Source organism: Pseudochaenichthys georgianus, chromosome 7, assembly GCF_902827115.2.
Source record: "Pseudochaenichthys georgianus chromosome 7, fPseGeo1.2, whole genome shotgun sequence".
In the NCBI taxonomy this organism is placed as follows: Eukaryota; Metazoa; Chordata; class Actinopteri; order Perciformes; family Channichthyidae; genus Pseudochaenichthys; species Pseudochaenichthys georgianus.
In genome coordinates, this window is record NC_047509.1 from 9,070,116 (window position 1) to 9,082,306 (window position 12,191).

Sequence of the window (12,191 nt, forward strand, 5' to 3'; positions counted from 1 at the left end):
AACACTTTTTCCCATTGACTTACATGGGGAAAGAGTGGTCTGTAAATCGTTGGATAATTTTTTTTAAACTAAATAAACTACCCAGTATGAACACTTGTATAGCCCTTATTAAAAACATTCGTTCCTCAAGTTGTAATAATGTGCTAATAACGTTATTCTGAGAGTTATTTCCCTCTGCATTATGAATGCGCATCTCACCCACGGGACCACGCCGCCTGGCACGTTCATGTTACGTGTCCCGACCAACCTTATATATACAGTCTATGGTCCCGACCCGGCGCCTACTTCCGGGGTATGGACATCGAAATAGTTCAAAATATTGTCATTTGGGCGTTGGACCTCATTCACTTACATTACAGCGCGTCGATTAGTTCCAGAGGTAAGTTGCTGAAATATCGAACTCTTTTGAATTGTCAACTGTCTATATTGTATCAGAGGCCCTTTATGATGCTTATACTGGTCTTCATTTGTATATGCACAGCGTAATTATCTATATTTTATCTTGGTTGTTACAGCCAATTTTGCTTCGTCAGCTTTGAAGGTAAGATTTCAGTAATGAATCGCTAGCAGCTTATATATCAATGATGCTGGGTAACTAACAAGCAGGATTTAGATTGATTATGTGTTTTTATTGTTATTTTGGTTTTTATCTGCTGAACCTGACCGTGTCAGCCATCCTTAGTCGGCTTTTTCTGTATGATATGACTTAACTGCTAGCACTAGTAGAAATGAGGTGGCGTTTGTGATAAATATTTCATTGCATTTTGGGATATACTAACATTTCATTATGTGACATGTTGACTGTACTTAGTTTTTTTTTGTACTGTTCCGTGTTAACTCATCTGTACTGTACAACTAGCCTAGCGCTACTTTTTAATGCTTGATGGCATGCTAGGATAGATTCCTTTGTATTGTAATATACACACTAGTTTAATGATTGTTCTTCAAAGGTATTATTCAGTCTTAAACAAATAATAGCCTACTGAATAGGCTACTCTACAGCAGTGAATGAAGGATGAGCCTAAAACAAGGTCATGCATCCAAAATGTTTATTTTTAACAAAATAAACACTTTAAAAAAAATAATTAGCACTTTTTTTTATTCAGCCTCATATGTCAGCCTCATATGGCTGTTGCTGCTGCTGCTGCTGCTGCTGCTGCTGCTGCTGCTGCTGCTGCTGCTGCTGCTGCTGCTGCTGCTGCTGCTGCTGGCGGAGGCTGCTGCTGCTGAAGGAGGGGGCTGCTGCTGGAGGAGGGTACTGGTGCTGAAGGAAGAGGAGGCTGGAGGCTGCTGACGGAGGACCGGGAATGGAGATGCCAAGTACATCGATGGCAACGAGTAAGGTGTTTGGCAGTGGCCTAGATGTTATGACCTTCGGTGCAGAGGTCTGTTGGGTCTTCTTTGCCTTCTTACTCTGACTCTTGCTGCCAAGATACCCTTTATGTTTATCCTTCCTCTCAGCCCTGATGCACTTTGATGCAATCCTTAACCTCAGCCTGATGTATGTTGAGAGGATTTTTTTCTTCAGGTCATGGCATGAGGGCAGGTTGCTGTCCAGCAACATGGCTTCTTGTTCCAGCTGTGACACTGCATTTGAGGACTCCATGAGGGAATCGCTCGTCCTCACACGGAACAGCTGCTCCACGTTCTGAACAAGGGTGAAAACCTCATCTGATGGACGGTAAAGTGCACCCCTTTTAAATTATTTTAATACCAGCAGACCAGCTCTCTCATTTTCACCATCACTGACATTTTTCACAAAGTGAGAAGCTGATGACCCTTTTCACGATGTATCCTGCAAGGTGGTATAGCACACAGGACTCGGTTTTAGTGATGTCAGGTGGTGTTGTCAGGTCTACTAGCTGCTCCACTCTCAGAACGTCAGGAGGACTGCAGCTGCTGTTCTGCGTGTCCAGGAAGTCTGCCAAGTGGTCTGATCCATCCTCCACGTAACTGCCAGTATGCACTGGCGATAGGAACTGGCCCACGGTGACAGCGCGCAGTGCATATTGGAACTCTACAGGTGTTGGGGCAGAGTTCCTCAGACGAATGGATGAAAATGTGTTTTCCAGGCAGTCTTGAGTGAAGCGGCTTGTGAGAACAAATTTGTGCCCTCGTCTCAACAGGTCATGCTGGACCTCCAGGATTGTTGTTGTGGCCATCACCAGTCCTGTCTGGACTGGTTTCCAGCTGCCCTTGGGACCGATCTTCAGGCCCCGAAACAGATGGATGGAGTCCCGGAGGAAGCTGATGGCCTTATCATACTCCTCCATCTTGAAATGACTTAGGGCAGTAACAGTGTTGCCTGACGACATGAGGTCAAACCAGTAGTCCACCGTCTCCAAAAACCACGCAGTGGTAAGGTAGGACTCTGGTCTGTGCTCCTCCGCCACCATGTACCTCAGGGCAGCACTCGATGACTTGGAGAAGACGTGCATTGCTGAACTGACCTTCATTTTCTCAAAATGACTAGGCTCCAGGACGCCTCTAGACAGCTTAGGTGCCAGTTTTATGGCCATTCCCTCTTGGTATGACACCAGATCCTTCAGGGGGCCAACAGACACCACACTGGACGACAGCTTCTCTTTGTCCACCACATCCTGTGGTATGGTGATGACGTGACCATTCACCAAGGCACTCTTTAAATTCTTCACCACGTGTGGAACGTCAGGCATGAAGTACAGGTGCTGGTGTGGCTTCACAGGATGTGCTATCCACGGCTTGTCATAGGTCACCCCAAAGGACTTCCACATAGCCCTATTGGGGCTCCCCATATCAGTGGTGATGTTAACCACATGAAGCCCTATAGATGCCGCTGCTTCAACGATGGTGAGTATTATGGGCCGGTACACTGCACCGTCAGTAGAATTACCACTGTAGTGGTAAGCCACAACCTGTTTCCACCACGTAGTAGCACCAGCCAGCATGAACACTAATGGCGCATTTCCACTGCAGCGGGTAGCCCCGTTTAAGCGTCCTGGACCGTCCTCAAGCGGCCAGGCCAGTTTTTGGTGGCATTTCCATATAGCCTAGTACCGGCTAGCGGGTACTTTTTCTCTCTTTTTCCGGCCCCATAAAATCGTGGTTCTATCAGACCAGGCCAGGGCTGTGACGTCAACACTCGACTGCTGATTGGTCAGAGAGAATCGTCACAAGATCGCGCGCGAGATCATCCCTCGCGTCACATATATATCAAGAAGCAAGCTTGCAGCATTTTGTAAACGGAGGAGCTACAAAAATGGCAACGTCGAAGAAAAGCACACCGTGGTCGACCGAGGAGGTGACGACGTTCCTACATCTCATTGGGGATGATAAAATCCAGCGGGAGCTCGACGGAACAACGCGAAATGTGAAAGTGTTCCAGGATGTCTCTGCACAGATGTCCGAGCGCGGATTTTCGAGGACTTTCCTGCGATGTAGGGAAAACGGAACGGCTTTACTGGAGTCCCTGCAAGGTACGCTCACTTCTAACAAAGAAGTCTATTTTATCCTTACATTAATATTCGACAACCCGTGCTTTTATGGAGCCCCGAAGAGCTACATAGCTAGCTAAGGCAGATAGCCTAGGCAGATAGCCTTAGCTAGAGCTATTGTTTGCTAACACCATATGTGCCATTGTTTACGTTCAGTTTTTCTTTTCTATAGTTGTTGTTGCTATTTAGTATTGTGCTGCAGTAGTTTGTGGAATTAACAAGTCATTTTGCTGTTCTAGATGATTACATTGGGACTCGTGAGGAGGAACATTCCCGAACAACGGCAGTGTTCCGGCAGTGTTCCGTCCACATCGTCATCGAATCCAGAACGGACCCTAGCCGAAGAATCGACACCGACTCAACCACCAACACCGAGTGCCATCACGACACCGCAGCGTGTGGTTCTAGGTAAGAAATAGAAATGGCAAAACGACTGGAATTGTGTTTTTGTTTTTTTAAACCGTGGATCATCCATCGTCAGTAATTAAAATAAGCTATATCACTGTGTGGAAATGCTCTGTTACAAGTAAAGTCTTAGCTAGTAAGCAGCTAGTACAGTTGTGTGTGACATCCTATCATATACATATATTTATATTCATTATCAACAGGCTGGACATAATGTAATTCACTTTCACAATCATTGTAAACATCTAGGGCCAGAACTTTCTTTAGTTCACCTTACTGTTGTTCTGTTTATACATGTTATTCTTATATCCTTGTGTGAACTGTACCTGTCCTGTGTGTTTTCCTTATTGCTAATTATTATCTTATTGTCACCCAGGCAAGAGGAAACGAGGAGGAGAGGATCGGGCCCAGCAGGAACGGCACCATGACTGGGCAGCCGACGTGGCCCGTCTCCTCCCTGATACTTCAAAAAACCTTAATAGTTATTGTACATATTATATATTTGTTATCTAGTTAATTTTTAAATGCAACATTTGTACTTCCTTGTTTATTTATTTTCTTTAAAATGTTCATTTTATATTTACAATTCCATGTATATTTATGCTGGCTGCAATACAGTTTTACATTTTTTATTTGTATTGTTTAATGGCATGCCTTTTTGATACAACATTTGTATTTGTATACTGCCATCAATAAAGTACTTATTTGACTTATCTTATCTCTTGTTGATAATGAATGGCACCCAACATAAAAAAATCATAAACATACATGAATTTATAAAGCAATAACAAACACCATCAGTTAGGAAAAAGCCCCTTACTTTTAAGAGATTTAAAGCAAGAAATTGAGTTTGCTAGCTTGAGGTCCTCCTCTAAAACATTATTACATGTTTATTTTGTAATAGTATTAAGAATACATGATAAATACATAATACATGTAGAAATTGCTCAATTGTAATACCCTCGTTCTACTAGACTCAAACAACACATTCCTTATATATTTAAAAGACGAGAGAACAAAATAAACCTATAACCCATTCAAGCAAGCTTTTAACATGTCTAGAAGAAAGATTGAGGTTATATTTAATATTATTTTATGTTGTGGATACTTTAGTCTCCATCCATGTTTACAATTGTCCACACTATTTTACACTTGCATTTATGAATATAGTTTTGCTGTGTTTTACACTTTAGTATTTATGTTTATAGTTAGCTTTGATATTTGCTTAATTGATTAGAAAGATTTTCTTTTCATGATCTGATATTTCCTCAAATGTTATTATGGGGCAGTACTTACTGGTGCTTGAAATTCAAATATTCAATTCAGATAATATTTGTTTAAAACATTTGACAAACACATGTATATTGAAAAAAAAAAGGATTTATTTATGTTCAATACAATGAATACAATACAATGCTTGCTGTGATCACTTTCCTTCTTGCTGTGATAACAAGCCACACACCAAGAAACAAGTAAACGATCGCTTCCACATCCTCCATTGTTGTGTGTGTTTTGTGAGTTGTGTCGCATTGAAGATGACGCCACTGCAGTTTTACCCAGCGTCGCTCCGACCAAAAAGCTGATCGCCCCGCCTACACTGCGTTGCTACCCCAGGTCCTAAACTGTAATGGAAATGCGCCACGGCCTCGGCCGGCCAGCGAGGCAGCCCGAGGCCTGAGCGAGGACGCTTAGGGACGCTTAAACGGGGCTACCCCGTTGCAGTGGAAATGCGCCATAAGGCATGAGTGGCCTGGCCTTTGTGGCCAGGTAGTGTTGTGTTCCCAAACAGCCTCCCTGCTCCCAGATGCAGCTCCACGCTAGGGGTGATGGACATCTCATCCAAGGTGAGCACACATTTCTTCTCCATCTCACTCATGCCATCTGCCTTCAGCCTCAGCATATCAAACACCTCCCCCAACACTCCTGGCTCCAGTTTGACGTGCTGCATCCTCCTCTGAATGGTCCTGATGTCAAGCAGAGGCATATTCATGGCTTGGAGGGTTTTATATCCTGTAGTGTCACAACAGAACCTTAGTTGTATTGCTTTTTTCACGGTTTCTTTCCCCCACCGTATCCCACCTTTTTTTGATTGCCCAAGTGCTCTAATTTGGTCTGTGTTGATTTTTTTTTGAAACTTTAGATTAATCAAATTGTGGTTTTTTTTTAATGCCGAATTAATCCTCTTCTGGTTTACCAGAGCCCTCTCGGCTCTCTTTCTTAGTAATCTCTCCCTTCTCAGTTGCCTCATTAGATCCTCCACGTGAGCCCGGTCACAACTGGCCCTTGGCAGTCTGGTCCCTGGAGCACCTGACCCTGGCAAACTGGCCTCTTCATAGCTGACCCCTGACTGACTGGTTCCTGGCACACTGATCTCTGGTAAGGTGGCCTCTTGATTGTCGGCCCCTGACATACTGGCCCCTGGCAGTTTGCTGACATCTTTCTCACTCTCTCTGTCTGTGATGTCCCTTTCATTCCCTTGGAACTCCACCTCAATATCTCCCTGAATCTCTGTAACAATAACAAGGCAATTGCTGTTATATGTGTATGCTGCCTTTACATGTGCACCTATCGTCATTTAAGGGTACACTACACTCCTATAGTGACATTCATCTAAGTTCGTCTATTGGGAATGTTAAAGTATGAAGAAATCTGTAGATTATCTACATGTGGTATATGAGTCTTCAAAGAATCCCTGAACCCTGGTAGTTTTGAAGCTGTATAATCTGAAGGTTGCATTAGGAGTGTAGTCTATCCTTGAATTATATAACATGGGAAACATTGTTAGCTTCATATATCATAACAATGTTTGATGTGCCATAATAGGTGTGGTCATCATTCCTGACATTAACAGCTGGAGGCATACTCCTTGACGTGGATTTCCTCCTTTTCGGTTTAGGCCGATGTATAAATACTGTTGGAACAGCATCTGGCCTCAACCTCAAATTTCCTCCTGATTTGTTGCCAATATATTGGTCGTCTTCAAAGTGTACCTGTGGGTAGGTAGGTTTGATCAGTTTCCACTGCACACTTCAAATGTCATTGAAGAGTCATAATTCTCTACACTTGGAAATATGATCCCCTTTAAAATGTTAACAAGTCATGTCACCTCTGTGAACATTACTTACATGACAGAGTTTTCTGCTGTTGTTGTCCTCTGTCAGACACAGGTTTTGTCTGTTGACCATTGCCATCCATCTCTTCCTTCGCTCTACGTCCTTAGGGAAGCCATACATCCGGAACCCCTTCTCGGATCGATTAGAGCATCCAAATGCTGCACATCCAACCATGGTATGACAACTGATCTATTAAAATGCAATATAAACGAAAGTGCCATAATATTTGTTGTGCAAACATTTTAACATGAATATTGCTATGTCCTCTGTTCAGTCTGCTCCCAACTGTATTCTCTCCCCTTATTCACCACTGTTCCTATTCTTGCTCTGCTTTTTAGGGCCCAGGAAACAGATGAAGAGGATGTCCCTTTCACAAAGGAACCTTCTTGTTTTTTTCAAAATGGTTAGGCCCCTGGATGCCCTAGAGCAGTGGTTCCCAAACGGTGTGCCGCGGCACACTGGTGTGCCGTGAGGCAAGTCCGGGTGTGCCGTGGGATTTTGTGACAACCATACCTTATTATTGCAATATACAACTACACAAAAATAAAAATTAATTAATTTACTATATCAGTACTTTGTGGGTTTATATGTACGTAATCTGCGCGACTTGCGCGTCCACATCTCCACGTGCAGTGCTGCATACACATGGCTGAGTCAGCGATAACTCTCGAGGGGTGGAGGTATGCCCATTATTTTGAGTTCATCCGAAGAATAGACAGGAATGTGACGGTGAGGTGCAAACTGTGTCCAGGCCAGAAGCTGTTATCCACTGCTGTAAACACCACGTCAAACCTCAACAAGCACCTGCAAAGAACACATGCTAAGGTGGAGCTACCGCACACGCTATTTGTTGTTTGTTTATATCACAGTCTGTTCTTCTTCTCTGTCTTCCGGTTGTTGCCTGTTTTGAATGACGAATACACACTACCGCCACCTGCTGGTAAGGAGAGTTATTGCCACTCACGCATGCGCAGTTCGTACGTGCTCGGCTGAAGTCTTTGCGGTGTCTGGTTCCAGTGCAACACATGGCCAACACGCAGGAGAACACGCCGACGCAACAGCGTGAGCAGAGATAGACTGCACAAAATATACAGATAGCAGGAGACAGAGGACAGCCATGGTCAGATAGGAAAACATTCAGGATCTGGATCAGTCTTATGCGACAATGGAAACTGAACTAAAGAGAACATTTGAAACTTTAGCAGTCTGCGTGATCTGCTTGCAGGGAGGGACGGGCCGGCCCTGCGAGTAAAGTAACGAGTAAAGTAACGAGTTACTTTATGTAGAGAGTAACGAAGTAGTGTAATATATTACTTTTTTTACTTTTTTAAAGTAATATGTAATATGTAATATATTACTTTTTTTTAGTAACGACCCCATCTCTGCTGAAATGTTACATTTATAATTTGTAGTTCAGGACCATGGACAATGCAGCTTCCTTGCATTGACAGTTCTCTGTGCTGAATTTCCTTTGTCTCATTTTTAATGTTGTGACCTGTCTGGTTTAAATGAGTGTGTTGCTGCTTTGATGAAGCCTAATTTGATAACGTTTCAAATTAATTTCTGAAATATTTCGTTAATAAATATTTCATGAGTAATATAGTTGTCTTTGTCACATTTTATTTGGCATTAGTAAATAATTATGCACATTTACAGATATTTTACATGATATCAGTGCTATTTTGCACAATAGGTGTGCCTTGAGATTTTTACTTGTCCTTTGGTGTGCCTTGGGCACAAAAAGTTTGGGAACCACTGCCCTAGAGTTCTGTATTGCTTTTTTGTAAATAGTTGCTTTTTTGTAAATAGTTGTTTGTAAATATTTGTAAAATGCCCCTCCCCCCCCCACCCACAATTGTTGTTCGCACAATTATGCTACTGTTTTTCACTTTTTGGTGTCCATTGTTCAGCCACTGTATTGGTAGGCAACAATTTGTTTTGGCCAAAATGTGTTATTCACACTCCTGACTCCAGTTTGATGTGCTGCATTCTCCTCTGAGTGGTCCTGATTTCAGGCAGAGATAAGATAAGATTCTCCCCTCCGACACCACTGCCAACGACTCCTGATCCACTCCCAGGACAGAGCCTGCTCTCCTGATGAGCTTGTTGAGTCTGTTGGCATCGGCTGTCTTCACCCCGCTGCCCCAACACACTACAGCAAAGAAGATCACACTGGAGACCACCGAGTCATTAAACATCTGCAACATAGTGCTGCAGACGTTGAAGGACCTGAGTCTCCTGAGGAAATACAGGTGAAAGGTGAGGAGAGGTCATCGCTTGGAAGGTTTTATATCCTGTGGTGTCTCAACAGAACTTAATATGAATTGCTTTATTGTCTCGTAGCTGGATCACCTCCCCCTGGCAAAGTGGCCTCGTCATTTTTATTTTTTATTGTTGACAAACCTGTTTTTGTTGCTCTGTTGAACCATGGGCCGACAGGGGGAGGAGAATACAACGCTGTGTATATTGATCGCTAAGCTAGCGGCTAAGCAAGCTGGACGCTACGGAGCCCAGCAATCCACCGTGGTAAATTTGGTTTTATATTGGACGTTGGATATTCGACACATTCGAAAAATCTATTTAACACTGACTTCGATGGACGAATTGTTGTCAAACCAACTTCGATGTGTTAATACAAGGCCTGCCTATATAACACAAAGCTTCTTTTGTCAAAAAACCCACCTTTTGATTTTATACTATTTTTTAATGTTAAAAAATGCTATAAATCTATAATGCGGCTTGACCTTTTCACCTACCCATGTCAAAACACATCTGATGAACTCAGCTAACAGAGTCTTAGTGTACGGAGGGAGTTTATCTGGCTGTTAAGATATATACACTACATATACCGGGGACAGCACAGTGAAAATACGGCATTCTAGCGGGCAGGACAACGCAGTGTAAGCTGGCAGACAATGACAGCATCTTCACATACAGCCACTGGATGACCGTCAAAACAGTGTCTAAAGAGAGGTACACTATCAGACGGTGCCATGACAGAAAAGGCTTCTTCGCTAAACACGCGCTCCCGTGTTTCAGGCCCCCAACTACGATCAAAAGCATCCTCAACTGGGTCCGCTGCAGTCAGGGCACGAGCGAGAGCAGAAGCAGCTAAAGCACGTCTTTCCTACGCCGAAGAGGAAATTAATCTAAGGCTGGGAAAAGCTAAGTTGGAAGCATCTATGGAAATGCTCAACATACAGAAAGAGACAGCTATAGCTGAAGCAGAAGTATTTGAAGCTGCTGAGGATTTAGACATTGAGAAAGAAAGGAGTAAAAAATGTTTAAGCTCTGTATCATTGGAAGCAGCATTACGCACACAGCAATATGTTGCTTACTGTCATAGTATTGTTAACTGACTACAAGGGGAGTTTTCATATACGTTACGGCATGTTTACGACAGTTACAGTAAGTGGGGGTGGCGAGAGAACCACCGGAGGCAGCAATAAAGGGTCCTGTTAAATAACCAACTGTTCCGTTGTCTGTTAATATCCAAGATATTACATGGTGTCAGAAGTGGTCGAGGATGGCAAAGTTTCAACCACCAGAGAGTTTTTGTTTCGAGAAACCCACCGAATGGTCAGACTAGAAGAAACGGTTTACACGGTACAGGACAGCTACTAAGTTGGACAAAGAAGAAGGTCCAGTTCAAGTAAGCACGCTGGTGTATGCGCTCGGGAAGGAAGCAGAGAACATTCTCAGCTCTTTTACCTACGGGGAAGAGGAAAATGAGTCGCAGTATGATGTTCTACTGGCGAAATTTGACGCATATTTCATCCTGAGACGCAACGTTATACATGAACGGGCATGTTTCAACCAGAGAGTGCAGCGCGAGGGAGAGCGCGCAGAGACATTCATCCGCGCACTATATGAGCTGTCGGAACATTGCAACTTCGGAACGGCTCGTGAGGAAAACATAAGAGACAGAATCGTGGTGGGAATTCTAGACAAGGATCTGTCTCAGAGGCTACAGCTGATCCCTAACCTCACTCTGGAGATGACGGTACAAGAGGCGCGTCAATCAGAGGAGGTAAAAGCTCAAGTTAACCAGCAGGGAGAGCGGGCTTACGTCGTGCAGGAAGTAGCACAACGGCATAGCAGAGGTGCAACACAGAAGTGGCGGCATCCACAGAGAGAGAGGCGCCAGGAGAGAGAGAGTGAGAATGACCACAGGAAGTGCTGGCGGTGCGGCAAAATGCCACACAGCCAGCAGGATGACTGCCCAGCAAGGAGGTCTACTTGCAATAATTGTGGGGAAAGTAGACACTGGGAAAGGGTGTGCAAGAGCAAGCAGGTGAGAGAAGTGACTGAGGGTGAGGGATCAGAAGATGGACAGTATTATTATCTGGGCTCAGTTAATAGCATGCCTCACAATGATAATGAATGGACAGTCACATTAGAGATTGGCAGCTCACCTGTAGAATTTAAAATAGATACTGGAGCCGATTGTAGTATCATAAGCGAAACTGTGTACAAAACATGGAGCCAAAAAGGGTTCTACAGAGGCCAAAGAAGGTGCTGAGTGGTCCCGGGGGTGGATTGAACTGTTTAGGGCAGTTTATAACTCAGACCAGCTACAAGGGAAAAACATACACATGCAGGCTCTATGTCATTAGAGGGCAGAGTGTGAATAACCTACTTAGCAGGCCAGTAGCTGTAGCTTTGGGGTTAGTAAAGCGAGTGGGCGAGGTCAACACCAGTGAACAGGAGTTTGGCCTACTGAAAACACAGCCTGTGAAGATAGCTCTAAAGGACAATAACCAGCCCTATGCAGTATGCACAGCACGCCGGGTCCCCATACCGCTCCTGGGTGCAGTGAAAGAGGAGTTGGAGAGGATGGAAGCCAACGACATAATTGAAGCCGTGACTGACCCAACAGAGTGGTGCGCACCCATGGTGCCAGTCCAGAAAAAGTCTGGAAAAACACGCATCTGTGTGGACTTAAAGAAGCTTAATAAGGCTGTCAAAAGGGAGAGATTCATCTTGCCGACATCAGAGGGGATGATAGCTCAGCTCAGCGGCTCCACAGTCTTCTCATCACTTGACGCCGCGTCAGGGTTCTGGCAGATCCCACTGGACAAAGACAGCCAGAGGTTGACCACCTTCATCACGCCGTACGGAAGGTACTGTTTTAAACGTCTTCCCTTTGGGATAAGCAGCGCACCTGAGATATTTCAGAGGAAGATGGTAGAGACGCTGG

At 44.1% G+C, this 12,191-nt stretch overlaps 1 long non-coding RNA gene across 3 annotated transcripts; it reads left to right on the top strand.

Annotated features, from left to right (window-relative positions):
* Nucleotides 1-5,677: 5,677 nt before the first annotated feature.
* LOC117449958 (uncharacterized) lies at nt 5,678-7,416 on the top strand. Of its 3 annotated transcripts, XR_011643507.1 has the most exons (5): nt 5,678-5,722; nt 6,118-6,254; nt 6,775-6,874; nt 7,040-7,166; nt 7,330-7,416. It is a non-coding gene; the product is annotated as an uncharacterized lncRNA (long non-coding RNA). The 3 variants fall into 3 exon arrangements; XR_011643508.1 differs by lacking the exon at nt 5,678-5,722 and having other exon boundaries at nt 6,067-6,254; nt 6,775-6,878; XR_011643506.1 differs by lacking the exon at nt 5,678-5,722 and having other exon boundaries at nt 6,067-6,254.
* Nucleotides 7,417-12,191: the final 4,775 nt, after the last annotated feature.